At 40.8% G+C, this 15,754-nt stretch overlaps 1 protein-coding gene across 2 annotated transcripts in view; it reads right to left on the reverse strand.

The window, feature by feature from the left end:
* FAM81A (family with sequence similarity 81 member A) overlaps positions 1 to 15,754 on the reverse strand; it is a 114,597-nt gene that overhangs the window by 63,431 nt on the left and 35,412 nt on the right. The gene's annotated exons all lie outside the window — the stretch shown is intronic.

The raw sequence follows: 15,754 nt of genomic DNA on the forward strand, positions 1-15,754 counted from the left end.
CATCAATCTTATTCAGTAAATGCTATGGTAACAGTGGCAAGTACATTAAGGGAAAGGTAACTGAAGCAGGAGAGGAACTGGCAGGGAGGGCTTCCTATTATAGAATGAAGGAACTATTAGACAGCATTGAGGGCTCAGCTGAAGCTGGAAATGATATATTTAAAATAGTTCTGATTATTGGATTAGTACATAGTAACTACCAAAGGGGAAATTATTTCCCACAGTTGCAGCTAAAGCACTATCGCTTCTCACACTGACAGAAAAAAATCAAGTCTAGCCTTTACTAAGGGTAGAAAGGGTAGAGTTACACTCTGCTTTTACCTGTGGGCATAATGCCAGAAGAAACTGGCTCCAGTCTCTAGTTTGTCCACCATCCACATGAACAAGGGAACCAAGCTGAGTACCCAGAGAAATGCCGGCCATGGAAAGAAGGGGGAGGCCACACCGCTTTCTAATATGAAACATAGTATGTATTTTTTCATGATATACTATACTTCTTTGCCATTGGTTGAAAGGGTGGAAACCTTCTTTACCCCTAATTACTTTGATTTTATCTATCTCCCTCTCTAGATTTTAGTGTGGGAAGGCTATCAGCTCCCTAAACTATCTCTAACCCCTTTCAAATGTGAAATGTTTAACCTGGGGCTCTTCAGTTCTGTGAAGGGGCCACCTTGGGGTTGGCAGGTGATTCAGCCTCTGGGATAAAATCGTTTCAGCACTCAGATATAAAACTGGAAAGATCATTCTAAATACAGGCACATACCTTCCAAAAACAAGCAACTTATCTCCGGCAAGTACTTATATTTTCTATGCCCTCCTCTGATGTCATTCCAGTTCCTGGGTTGCAAGCAAATGAACCAGACTCTGGATAGCTTTGGAGGGGAAATGTAGTTTATTGGAAGAATACAGAAGTGCACATAATCAACAGCGCAGCTGGGGATCCTTACTAGAAAAAGACACGAAAGGCATTTATTTCCTAGGGTCCAGGCAGCAAAAACCACTGGCCAGTATCCTGCAGGCCCAGCCACTGCAGGGAAGATGCTCCAGCCATTTCCAGTTCTTAGATCACTCTGCTAAGGTTTCAAATTCCAGAAAGGTAGTGTCTCAATGTTCTAGCCTGAGTTATGAACTCCAATTCTCTTTAGCTAAAGAGATGATAAGGCACTCTGACTAATAGCTATCTAGTCTGTAACCATTGAAAGAAAAATAAATTCCAAAAGGAAAAGAAATTGCTGTGACCAAAAGAAATTAGAGCCTGACCTGTGGTGGTGCAGTGGATAAAACGTCGACCTGGAAATGCTGAGGTCGCCAGTTCGAAACCCTGGGCTTGTCTGGTCAAGGCATATATGGGAGTTGATGCTTCCTGCTCCTCCCCCCTTCTCTCTGTCTCTCTCTCCTCTCTCTCCCTCTCTGTCTCTCTCTCTCCTCTCTAAAAATGAATAAATTAAAAAAAATTTTTTAAAAAGAAATTAGAATGGATGCTACCAGTCTCCAAAGCAACAAAGATCTGCTACATCCCCTTAATAACAAACACAGAGCCCTTTAAACAGGTCAGTTTTTGTTTCTTTATCTTCTTTTCCAAGTGAGAGGAGTGGAAATACATAGACTCCTGCATGCGTCCTAACTGAGGCCCAACTGGCAGCCCCCATCTGGGGCCGATGCTCTGCCCATCTGGGGCCAAGCTCACAATTTAACTTTTTTAGCACCTGAGGCATCCTCAGCGCCTGGGGCTAATGTGCTCAAACCACTTGAGCCATGGCTGCAGAAGCGGAAGAGAGGAAGGGAGGAGGAGGGGGAGGGGGAGGGGGAGGGGGAGGGGGAGGGGGAGGGGAGGAGGAGGAGGAGGAGGAGGAGGAGGAGGAGGGGGAGGAGGGGGAGGAGAAGGGAGGGATAGAGAGCAGATGGTCACTTCTCCTGTGCCCTGACAAGGAACTAAACCTGGGGCATCCACACACTGAGCCAACCTGCCAGGGCTAGCCCTTTAAACATAATAAGAGGTACAGACCAGAATTTTTAGAATCCTAAAGACATGAACTTCAACCTGACCAGGTAGTGGCACAGTGGATAGAGCATCAGACTGGGACCTGGGGGACCCTGGTTCAAGACCCTGAGGTCACTGGCTTGAGCGCGGGCTCATTCGGCATGAGCACAGCTCACCAGCCTGAGCACAGCATTGCTAGCTTGAGACATAACCCCATGGTCGCTGGCTTAAGCCCAAGGTCACTGGCTTGAACCCAAGGTTGCTGGCTTGGGCAAGGGGTCCCTTGCTCTGCTGTAGGCCCCTGGTCAAGGCACATATGAGAAAGCAATCAATGAACAACTAAGGTGCCACAACAAATAATTGATACTTCTCATCTCTCTCCCTTCCTGTCTGTCTGTCCGTCTCTCTGACTCTCTGTCAAATAAAAAAAAAAGACAAATGAACTTCAATTAGGGTACAATTAATTCTAAGTGAGTTTTTGACAAAGAAAAATGAAAGTAACCATGTGGTAGAGTAGGACCTCATACTTAGGCATAACTAGGGGAAATTTATCAAAAACAGGCAATTAACTATGCAAACAGTAGCCATAGAAGATCTAGATAGTTATATTAATATCAGATAAAATAGACTTTAAGATAAAAAATAATACTAGAGACAAAAAAAAACATTTTCTAATGATAAAAGGGTCAGTATCTCAGGAGAGTACAGAGTGGGGCAAAAGTAGGTTTACAGTTGAAAGTAAATGAAACACAGAGTTTATTCTTGTATTATTATTTAGTAATTGTTGTATTATTTTCTATATAAACAACTGTAAATCTACTCTTGCTCCAACCTGCATGTGTGCCTAACAACAGAGCCCCAAAATACAGACAGAATTGAAAGAATAGACAATTCAATAATGAGAGCTGGAGATTTTGATAATTGATAGAATATACAAAGTATATTCTTTGCCCACATAGAATTAAATTAGAGATCCACTACAGAAATAAATTTGGGGATTTCCAAGATGGCGATGGAGTAGGCAGATATTCCAACTGCCACCTCCCAGGACCAAATTGGATTACAACTTAATTTAAAATCCATCATCTTGAAAAACCAACATCGGACTAAAGGAAGAGCAGTCTATATAACCAAGGACCAAAGAAAAAGCCACACGGAGACTGATAGGAAGGGCAGAGACGTGGATAGGGTTGCCCGCTCCCAAGAGTGAGCAGCAGCTGAGCGTCTGGAGGGACTCTCACAGCAGGGAAGGTCACCCTGAGAGGTGTGAGTGCTCAGCCCCAGGCCCGAAGCTCCAGCCTAGAAGAGGCACCAGACAGCATTTGGAGGTGAAAAAAGCCAGGTTTCTGTCTGCAAGAAAGTGACAGAACTCTCAGAGATGCAGACTCCATCTTAAAAGGTCCGTGCAGAAAATCTCGTTCACAGCAACTTAGCCAGGGCTCCAGTTGAGGGAGAGCGAAGAGAACTGGAGTTGCGTGAGGAGAGTATAAAGTTAGAGGCCAAGGGAGAGACACTCTGGGGGACGGCCACCAGAATCCCTGTGCTGAGTCATTCTCCAGTACTGCATTCGCCATCTTTCCCAGGTGGAGTGTCCCCTCTGTGAAGCACCAGCCAGGGGAAAAGCAACTGCTCCACCCTTGGGAGTCTCTCCTACCTCAGTTATGGTGATGGGTCATTCTGAGAGGCCAGGAAGCAGGGGGCGTGTCAGTGACTCTGGTGTTGAGGCTAGAGCTACACCCCCCCTCCATGCTCCTGAGTCTAAGACTGCTGCTTCCACCTCATGGGAGACTCAGTTGAAACTGTCTGGAGGATGGGCAGACCACACCTCGGGGTCCCAGATGCCACACCCACCAGACTCCTGGGGCCACAACCTACTGAGGTCTGTGAAAAAAGTCTGAACATACTGACACCTGGGGCCGAGGGGCAGAACCACACCCACCATCCTTCTTAACCCCTGAACTGCTGCAGGCTCTAGACTCTTGCAGAGGTTTATTCAGCAACCAAGTTCAACAAGCAGTCAGCAGACAGAGACTGCAGAAGGATGGACTAAGGGAACCTTGGACTTTAAAGCGGACTTTCCCCCAGGCCCAGAGTAGGTAAAAGCCAGTCTAGGTGTGCAGCTGGTATTTCCATGTGCACCTGTACCCAGCAAAGGCAGCCATAGACTCTGGATTGCTTGTGGCTCCAAGAAGTTTATTGAGGGCCAGTCACAGGCAGTGTCCCCCACTGGTCTGTGCCTGATTCCTGCCAGGGAGGCCCAGAACTGGCACATCCAGTGGCCAGCTGCAGAGAGCATCAGTTCAGGACCTAACAACCCTTGCTAGAGTGGTATCCTAAGGAAGGGGTCCTCACACTTGGCCCAGCTGAGGTGAGTTCTGCTCTCCCTGATCAGCACCAGCATAGCAGCTCATGTGCATTGGACATGGTGGAGTTTCAGTCAGCTGGCCTGGATGCTGGATATCCTACCCTGCCGGGCTAGACTCCAAAGGGAGAAGGAAGAGAGGCTTGGAGCATGGACATTCAAAGTGTGGGTCCCTGAGAGCCTATTGTTGGATCTGGTCAAGGGGCTTAGCCACTTTCTGGGGGGCACAGACAACACCAGGAGGAGACTCTCAGTTTTCCTCCCTAAGACCAGGGTCTCATCAGCTGTAAGAATTTCTGCAGAGGGGACAGTTGGCCCCACTCGATCTGAATCTGCTGCTCACCTTGTTGGGGAGAAATAATATTTGAGTATTCAGCCATGGCAGATGGATTAGGCTCTGGAGTAGGGGCCACAATCCCTGTACTGAGTTACTGCCCAAGAGATCCCTGAAGTAGGAGGTCCCACTAACACTGTATTCCCAAGCTCAGCTGCCCTAACCAAACAAGCTTGCAACCTGTAGAGGGGTTGGTTGGATGAGGTCAAACTGAACCCACACTACAGTCTTTCTACAGAAGACTTTGTGGGAAGACCAGGAAGCTACAAGAGGATGTGGAGCAGCTGAAAAGTGGAGAGAAATCTTACAGAGCTTGGGGTTTTTACAGAACTGTTGTCATCTCTAAGTAGGAGGAAGCTGATCCTTATACACAGGTTGGCCCCTCCCACACTACACAGGCACAGAAAACGTAGACACAAACAGCAAAAAGAGCAGTAGCTGCAGACAAGTAGCCCACAGCGAGTTACAAACAACAGCTGATGCCAACCCAAGAAGATCTAGAACCAACACAATTGGTACTGGTGGCAGACAGGAACAACCCTAGACTCAGCTAGCTACACAAGCAGCACACCAAAAGGAGGAGTCTATACACAGACAAAATGGGTAGACAAAGAAATGAGACCCAAATGAATCAACAAGAAAAATCCCTAGAAAAAAAACTAAATGAAATTAAAGTAACCAAACTGCCAGATGCAGAGTTTAAAATAATGATTTTTAGGATGCTCAAGGATCTTAAAGCAACAATGGATGGACACAATGAGCACCTAAATAAAGAGATAGCAAGCATCAAAAGGACATTGAAATCATAAAAAATAACCAAATACATACAATATCAGAAATGAAGACTGCACTAGAAGAAATCAACAGCAGGCTGGAGGAAGCAGAGGATTGAATCAGCGATTTAGAAGACAATATAAACCTAAGCACAGAAGTAGAGCAACAAAATGAAAAGAAGCTCAAAAAGATTAAGAAAACTCTAAGAGACCTCTGTGACAAAAAGAAGAGAAATAACATCTGCATCATAGAAGTTCCTGAAGGAGCCTGACCTGTGGTGGCGCAGTGGTTAAAACGTCGACCTGGACATGCTGAGGTTGCCAGTTCGAAACCCTGGACTTGCCTGGTCAAGGCACATATGGGAGTTGAAGCTTCCAGCTCCTCCCCTCTTCTCTCTCTCTCCCTCTCTCTCTCCTCTCTAAAAATGAATAAATAAAATAAAATATTAAAAAAAAAAGAAGTTCCTGAAGGAGAAGAGAATGAACAAGGGCTTTAAAAACCTGTTTGAAGAAATCATAGCTGAAAATTTCCCTAAACTGATGGAAGGAAAAAATCATACAAGTTCAAGAAGCAAAGAAAGTACCATTAAGGAAGAACCCAAGGAGGCCTACACCAAGACACATCATAATGAAAATGCCAAAATTAAGAGACAAAGAAAGAATACTAAAAGCTGCAAGAGAAAAAGAGTTAATTATCTACAGAAATTCCCCCATAAGAATGACATCCCACTTCTCAACAGAAACACTTGAGGCCAAAAGGGATTGGCAAGAAATATTCAAAGTAATGCAAAAACAAAAACCTACTACAAGACTACTTTATCCAGCAAGGCTATCATTTAAAATTGAAGGAGAAATAAAAAGTTTTCCAGATAAAAGAAGTCTCAAGGAATTCATTAAACCAAACCAGTACTGCAAGAAATGTTAAGGGGCCTGCTGTAAAAAAAAGCAAAGGAAAAAAAAAGAAATCAACAAAAAGAGGAATGTAGATTTAAAGAATAAAATCGCAATAAATAAATACATGTCAATAATAACCTTAAATACAAATGAATTAAATGCTCCAATCAAAAGACATAGGGTAGCTTACATGGATAAGAAAACAGGACCTGTATATATATTGTCTACAAGAGACCCACCTCAGAACAAAAGACACACATAGACTGAAACTGAAGGGATGGAAAAGTCTTTCAATGCAAACAGAAGTGAAAAAAAATGATGGGGTACCAATACTTATATCTGACAAAATAAACTTTAAAACAAAGGCTATAGTAAGAGATAAAGAAGGTCATTACATAATGATAAATGGGAAGATATAATCATTGTAAATATTTATGCACCAAATATAGGAGCACCTAAATATATAAAGCAGATTTTGATGAACATAAAGAGTGAGATCAACAGCAATACTATAATAATAGGGAATTTTAATACTCCACTAATATCAATGGATAGATCCTCCAGTTAGAAAATTAACAAAGAAAAAGCAGCCTTAAATGACACACTAAATCAACTGTATTTAGCTGATATCTTCAGAACCTTTCACCCCAAATCGGCAGAATATACATTCTTTTCAAGTGCTCATGGTACATTCTCTAGGATAAACCACATGTTAGGACACAAAACAAGTCTCTGCTGTGCATCTCAGTCCGACGCTCTACCCACTGCGCCACCGCCTGGTCAGGTCTAAAACAAGTCTCAATAAATTTAAGAAGACTAGCCCTGGCCGGTTGGCTCAGCGGTAGAGCGTCGGCCTAGCGTGCGGAGGACCTGGGTTCGATTCCCGGCCAGGGCACACAGGAGAAGCGTCCATTTGCTTCTCCACCCCCCCGCCACGCTTTCCTCTCTGTCTCTCTCTTCCCCTCCCGCAGCCAAGGCTCCACTGGAGCAGAGATGGCCCGGGCGCTGGGGATGGCTCTGTGGCCTCTGCCTCAGGCGCTAGAGTGGCTCTGGTCGCAATATGGCGACGCCCAGGATGGGCAGAGCATCGCCCCCTGGTGGGCGTGCCGGGTGGATCCCGGTCGGGCGCATGCGGGAGTCTGTCTGACTGTCTCTCCCCGTTTCCAGCTTCAGAAAAATGAAAAAATGAAAAAGAAAAAAAAATTTAAGAAGACTAAAATCACATCAAGCATCTTCTCTGATCACAACAGCATGAAACTAGAAATCAACTATAATAAAAAAACTGAAAAACATTCAAACACTTGGAGGCTAAATAGCATGTTATTAAATAACAAATGAGTTAACAATGAGATCAAGGAAGAAATAAAAAACTTCCTTGAAACAAATGAAAATGAACATACAACTCAAAATTTATGGGACATAGCAAAAGCAGTACTGAGAGGAAAGTTCCTAGCATTACAGGCATAATTTAAGAAGCAAGAAAAAGCTCAAATAAATAAGTTAACCCTGCATCTAAAAGAACTAGAAAAAGAACAAATAAAGCCCAGAGGATGTAGAAGGAAGGAAATAATAAAGATCAGAGCAGAAATAAATGACATACAGGCTAAAAAAACAATACAAAAGATCAAACCAACCTAGAGTTGGTTCTTTGAAAAGGTAAACAAGATTGCCAAGACTTTAACCAGACTCATTAAGAAAAAAACAGAGAGAACTCAAATAAGGAAAATTAGAAATGAAAGTGGAGAAGTAACAACTGACACCACATAAATACAAAGGATTGTAACAAAATACTATGAAGATCTATATGCCAAAAAATTGGACAACCTAGATAAAATTGATAAATTCCTAGAAACATATAATCTTCCAAAACTCAATCTGGAAGAATCAGAAAACCTAAACAGACCAATTACAATAAATGAAATTGAAGCAGTTATAAAAAAACTCCCAGCAAACAAAAGTTCTGGATGAGACAGCTTCACAGGCAATTTTACCAAACATTCAAAGAATTAACACCTATCCTTCTCAAGCTATTTCAAAAAATTCAAGAAGAGGGAAGACTTCCAAGCTCTTTTATGAGGCAAGCATTATCCTCATTCCAAAACCAGGTAAAGATGCTACAAAGAAAGAAAACTATAGACCAATATTCCTGATGAACACAAATGTTAAAATTGTCAACAAAATATTAGCAAACTGGATCCAGCAGTACATTAAGAAAGTCATAGCCTAACCAGGCGATTGGTGCAGTGGATAGAGCTTTGAACTGGTATGTAAAGGACCCAGGTTTGAGACCCTGAGGTTGCCAACTTGAGCGCGGGCTCATCTGGTTTAAGCAAAGCTCACCAGCTTGGACCCAAGGTCGCTGGCTCGAGCAATGGGTTACTCAGTCTGCTGTAGCCCCACCATCAAGGCACATATGAGAAAGCAATCAATGAACAACTAAGGTGTCGCAACGAAAAACTAATGATTAATGCTTCTCATCTCTCTCTGTTTCTGTCTGTCTGTCCCTATCTATTCCTCTCTCTGTCTCTGAAAAAAAAAAGTCATACATCATGATCAAGTGGGATTTATTAAGAGGAGGCAAGGCTGGTACAAGATTCACAAATCAATCAATATGATTCATCATATAAAGAAAAAGAAGGATAAAAATCACATGATTATATCAACAGATGCAGAAAAAGCATTTGATAAAATCCAGCACCCATTTATAATTAAAATTCTCAGCAAAGTGGGAATACAGGGAACATACCTCAACATGATAAAGGCCATCTATGACAAACCCACAGCCAACATCATACTCAATGGACAAAAATGAAAAGCAATTCCCTTAAAATCAGGAACAAGGCAGGGGTGCCTTTCACCACTCTTATTAAACATAGTTCTGGAAGTCCTAGCCACAGCAATCTGACAAGAAGAAGAAATGAAAGGCATCCAAATTGCAAAACAAAAAGTAAAACTATGATTATTTGCTGATGATATGATACTGGACATAGAAAACCCTAAAGTCACAGTCAAAAAACTACTAGACCTGATAAATGAATTCGGCAAGGTGGCAGGATATAAAATTAATATTCAGAAATCAGTGGCATTTTCATACACCAAGAATAAACTGTCTGAAAGAGGAATTAAGGAAACAATCCCTTTTACTATTGCAACGAAAAAATAAAGTACCTAGGAGTAAATTTAACCAAGGAGGTAAAAGACTTATACTCAGAAAATTATAAAATACTAAAAAAAGAAATCAAGAAAGATCCAGACAAGTGGAAGTATATACCATGTTCATGGATAGAAAGAATAAACATCATTAAAATGTCTACATTACCCAAAGCAATCTATAGATTCAATGCAATTCCTATTAAAATACCAATGGCATACTTCAAAAGTATAGAACAAATATTCCAAAAATTTATATGGAACCAAAAAAGTACATGAATAGCTTCAGCAATCTTGAAAATAAAGAATAAAGTGGGAGGTATCACACTTCCTGATAGCAAGTTATACTACAAGGTCATGGTAATCAAAACAGCTTAGTACTGGCATAAGAACAGGTATATAGATCATTGGAACAGAACAGAGAACCCAGAAATATACCCACACCTTTATGGTGAATTGATATTTGACAAAGGAGCTAAGAGCATACAATGGAGTAAAGACAGTCTCTTTAATAAATGGTGTTGGGAAAACTGGACAGGAACATGCAAAAAAATGAAACTAGACCACCAACTTACTTCATTCACAAAAATAAACTTAAAATGGATAAAAGAGTTAAATGTAAGTCATGAAACTACAAACATCTTGGAAGAAAACTCTCCAATATCTCTTGAAGCAATATTTCCACTGATATATCTCCAGGGGCAAGTGAAATGAACAAAATAAAGAAATGAAACTACATCAAACTAAAAATCTTTTGCACAGCAAAAGACACCATGAACAAAATTAAAAGACAACCCACACAATGGGAGAACATATTCGCCAATATGTCTGATAAAGAGTTAATAATCATAATTTATAAAGAACTTCTAAAACTCAATACCAGGAAGGTAAACAATATAATTTTAAAAATGGGCAAAAGAAATGAATAGACACTCCTCCAAAGAGGACATACAGATGGTCAATAGGCATATGAAGAAACGTTCAACATCACTAATTATCAGAGAAATGCAAATTAAAACCACAACAAGATACCACCTCACACTTGTCAGAATGGTGTTCTTTAACAAAACTACACACAATAAGTGCTGGCGACGGTGTGGAGAAAAGGGAACCCTCCTGTACTGCTGGTGGAATGCAAACTTGTGCATCCACTGTGGAAAACAGTATGGAGTTTCCCCAAAAATTAAAAACGGAACTGCCTTTTAACCCAGCTATCCCACTATTAGGAATATATCCAAAGAATACCAAATCACTGATATAAAAAAAGATATGCACCCCCATGTTTAATTGCAGAATTGTTTACAATAGCCAAGAACTAGATACAGCCCAAGTATCCATCAGTGGACAAGTAGATTAAAAAGTGGTGGTACATATACACAATGGAATACTATATGGCCATGAAAAAGAAGGAAATCTTACCTTTTGCGATGGCATGGATGGAACCTGAAGACTATTATGCTAAGTGAAAGAAGCCAAGGAGAGAAAGACAAATATCATGTGATCTCACTTATATGTGGAATCGAAGGAACAAACTGAACTGAGGAATGAAATAGAGGCAGAGGTGGGGTCACAGGGACCAGAGGGACAGCTGTCAGAGGGAAGGGGGATGAGCAGATGGCATCAGAGAAGGTGAAGGGATTAGTGAAATTATATATACATAACACAGAGATACAGATAACAGGACAGCAAATCCCAAAGGGGAGGGGGGAGGGAGACAAAAGGGGTGTAAATAGGGACACGGGGGTGGGGGTTGAGGGTGTTATATTCAATGGAACACTTGAATCCTTGTTAACACAATAAATAAAAATTAATTTAAAAAAGAAATAAATTTGGGGAAACCTCAAAAATTTAGAAATTAAACAACAGATTTCTAAATATAGTGGTCCCTCCTCTATAGCGGGAGTTAGTTTCCAGAACCCCCTACGATAGGTGAAATCCACGAAGTAGCAACCTTACATTTATTTTATTATTTATATATATTTTAAGGCTTTATAAATCCTCCCTACACTCTTATAAACCTTTCCCATACTTTTATTAACCTTTTCCACACTTATTTTCCTTATTTTACTGAAAAAATAATTAAAATACTAAATATATAAAAATATCTCTATACCACAAAATCATGCAATATAGCAAAAAATCCACAATACAAAATTAGATATATACAATTTTAAAATCCACGATACAATGAGACCGTGAAAAGTGAACCGCGATATGGCAAGAGATGACTGTAATACACGAACTAGAAATTAAATCAAAAGGGAAGCTTTAGAATATTTTCAATTGAATAAAAACCAAAACACAACATACCAAAATTCATGGAAGCAGGTAAAGCAATGCTTAGAGTATATTTTATAGCTTTAAATATCATTATCAGAAAAAAAATCTCAAAATAATTATCAAAACATCTACCTTAAGAAACTAGAAAGAGAAAAGCAAAGGCAATCAAAACAAGCAGGAAAAAAGGTAGAGTTAAAATCAACTGAGAAAAAAATAGAACAAAAACCAAGAGTTGGCCTCTGAAATTATCAAAGACTCAATATTATTACAATTGCAGTTCTCCCCAAATTGATCTATACATTCAAAGCAATTCCTCTCAAGATCTCAGCAAACTTTTCTATAGAAATCAACAATCTGATCCTAAAACTTATATTAAAATGCAAGGGCCCAGTATGTGGAAGTCCCGGGTTCAATTTCTGACCAGGGCACACAGGAGAAGTGCCCATCTGCTTCTCCACCCCTCCCTCTCTCCTTTCTACCTCTCTCTTCCCCTCCCGCAGCAAAGGCTCCATTGGAGCAAAGTTGGCCTGAGTGCTGAGGATGGCTCCATAGCCTCCGCCTCAGATGCTAGAATGGCTCTTTTTGCAGTGGAGCAACGCCCCAGATGGGCCGAGCATCACCCCCTGGTGGGTGTGCCCGGTGGATCCTGGTCAGGCGCATGTGGGAGTCTGCCTGTCTGCCCCCCACCCCACTTCTCACTTTGAAAAAATACAAAAAAGAAAAAAAATGCAAGGACCTAGAATATCCAAAACAATTTTGAAAAGAAGAACAAGCCCTGGCTGGTTGGCTCAGCGGTAGAGTGTCGGCCTAGTGTGCGGAGGACCCGGGTTCGATTTCCGGCCAGGGCACACAGGAGAAGCGCCCATTTGCTTCTCCACTCCTCCGCCGCGCTTTCCTCTCTGTCTCTCTCTTCCCCTTCCGCAGCCAAGGCTCCATTGGAGCAAAGATGGCCCGGGCGCTGGGGATGGCTCTGTGGCCTCTGCCTCAGGCGCTAAAGTGGCTCTGGTCGCGACATGGCGACGCCCAGGATGGGCAGAGCATCGCCCCCTGGTGGGCAGAGCATCGCCCCTGGTGGGCGTGCTGGGTGGATCCCGGTCGGGCGCATGCGGGAGTCTGTCTGACTGTCTCTCCCTGTTTCCAGCTTCAGAAAAGTGAAAAAAAAAGAAAAAGAAAAGAAGAACAAAGTTTAAGGATTTATACTACCTGATTTCAAAATGTACTATAAAGCTAGAAATTAATGCAAAGTTGTATTAGCATAGGAAAACCATACAGATCAAAGGAATCCAGAATCAAACCCTTATATTTTATGGCCAATTGACTTTCAACAAAAGGACAAATGAGAGAATAATACAATGCTCACAAAAAATAGAAGACATTTCGAAATGAATATGAAGCAATAAAATATCCCCTAATTTTTGTGAGCAGTGTAGATTTTCTTCAGTTATCCACATGGAAAAAAATCAACTTACACCTTTATCTTAGTAGTCAGTGGTTGGCAAACTCATTAGTCAACAGAGCCAAATATCAATAGTATAACAATTGAAATTTCTTTTGAGAGCCAAATATTTTAAACTTAAACTATATAGGTAGGTACATTGTTATTAACTTAATTAGGGTACTCCTAAGCTGGCCTCTGCTAAACACTCAAGGGGCCAAAGAGCCACATGTGGCTCGCAAGCTGCGGTTTGCCGGCAAAGGCCTACTTCATACAGGAAAATTAACTCAAACTGATCACAGAATGTAAAGAACTAAAACTAAAACTTTAGAAGAGCCTGACCAGGTGGTGGCGCAGTAGATAGAGCGTTGGACTGGGATGCAGAGGACCTGGGTTCAAGACCCCGAGGTCGCCAGCTTGAGTGCGGGCTCATCTGGTTTGAGGAAAAGCCCACCACTTTGGACCCAAGGTCGCTGGCTCCAGCAAGGGGTTACTCGGTCTGCTGAAGGCCCGTGGTCAAGGCACATATGAGAGAGCAATCAATGAACAACTAAGGTGTTGCAACGCGCAATGAAAAACTAATGATTGATGCTTCTCATCTCTCTCTCTGTTCCTGTCTGTCTGTCCCTGTCTATCCCTCTCTCTGACTCACTCTCTGTCTCTGTAAAAAAATAGATAAATTAATTAATTAAAATAAAGGAACGTGAACTGTATTGATAATAGCACACTGATAACATGTTGCTTTTTAAAACTTTAGAAGAAAATAAAATATCTTTGTGATCTTAGGTTAAGCAAACAGTTAAGACACAGACTAAAAATATAAACTATAAAATTAAAAAACTGATAAGTGGAAATTTATTAAAATTTAAAATTTTGTACTTCAAAATACACTATTAGGAAAATAAATAAAAGTCATAGAATGGGAGAAAATATTTGCAAATCACATATCTGATAAGGGACTTGTATCTAGACTTATATAAGACTTTTACAACTCAATGATAAGGCGAATAACCCAATTTAAAAATGGGTTCTAACAAATGCTACAACATAGATGAACCTTGAACATATGCTAAGTGAAATAAACCAGATACAAAAGGACAATACTGTATGATTCCACTTATATGATGTACCTAGAATAGCCAAATTCATAGAAATAGAAAGTAGAATAAGGACTATCAGAGGCTGAGGGAAGTGTGGAATAGGAAGTTTTCGTTTTGATTAATTTTGGTTTCTTTTTTTTAGTGAAGGGGGCGGAAGGGAGAGAGATGAGAAATTTCAACTCATAGTTACGGCACTTTATTTATTCTTTGCTTGCTTCTAATATATGCCCGGGGCCTCCAGCCAAGCCAGTGACACCTTGCTCAAGCCAACAACTTTGGGCTCAAACCAGTGACCTCTGGGCTCAAGCCAGTTACAATGAGATAATCCCATACTCAAACCAGCAACCCCACACTCAAGCTGGTGAGCCTGTGCTCAAGCAGGATGAGCCCTCATTCAAACCGGATAAGCCCACCCGCAAGCCGGCGACTTTGGGGTTTCAAACCTGGGAACTCAGCATCCCAGGTCAATGCTTTATCCACTGCGCCACCACCAGTCAGGCGGGAAGTTATTGTTTAATGGGTACAAAGTTTGGGATGATGAAAAAGTTTTGGCAATGGATAGTGGTGATGAGTGAATGCAACACTGTAAATGTAATTAATGTCACTGAATTATATACTTAAAATGGCTACAATAATAAATACCTCACCACAATAAAAAATTCATTTTTAAAAATAGGCAGCAGACTTGAGTAGATATTTCACCAAGGCACACAAATGATCAATAAGCATATGAAAAGGTGCTCAACATCATTACTCATTAGGAAAATTAATATTAAAACGACAGTGAAATACACATGTACTATAACGACTGTAATTAAAAACACATAACACCAAGTGTTGGTTAGGATACGGAAAAACTGGAAATTTCATCCATTACTGGTGAGTTGTAAAATGATATAGCCACTCTGCAAAACTGTTTGGTTATGTTTGAAAAAATTAAACATAAGCTTACTGTAAGACCTAGCAATTCCACTCCTAGTAATTTACCCAAGAGAAATGAAAACATATATCCACACAAAGACTTGTACACAAGTGTTCACAGCAGCTTTATTCATAATAGCTGAAAACTGGGAATAATCCAAATGTCCATCAGGTAATGAAAGGACAAACAGAATGTGGTATATCGATACAACAGGATACTATGCAGGCATAAAAAGGAGATTCCAGAACATGGCTGAATCTTAAAAAATATATATATATATATATATATATATATATATATATATATATATATATATATATGCGCTAAGTGAAAGAAGCCAGATGCAGAAGACCTCAAAAGATTCCATTTATATGAAATGTCTAGAAAAATCATAACAGAAAGCAGATTGACGGTTGCCTGGAACTGGGTGGAGGTAGGAATTGATTGCAAATTTCAGGGTGTGATAGAAATGTTCTACAACTGAATGGTGTTGATGGATATACAATTCCATAAATTTACTAAA

This window comes from Saccopteryx bilineata, chromosome 4, assembly GCF_036850765.1.
Source record: "Saccopteryx bilineata isolate mSacBil1 chromosome 4, mSacBil1_pri_phased_curated, whole genome shotgun sequence".
NCBI lineage: Eukaryota > Metazoa > Chordata > Mammalia > Chiroptera > Emballonuridae > Saccopteryx > Saccopteryx bilineata.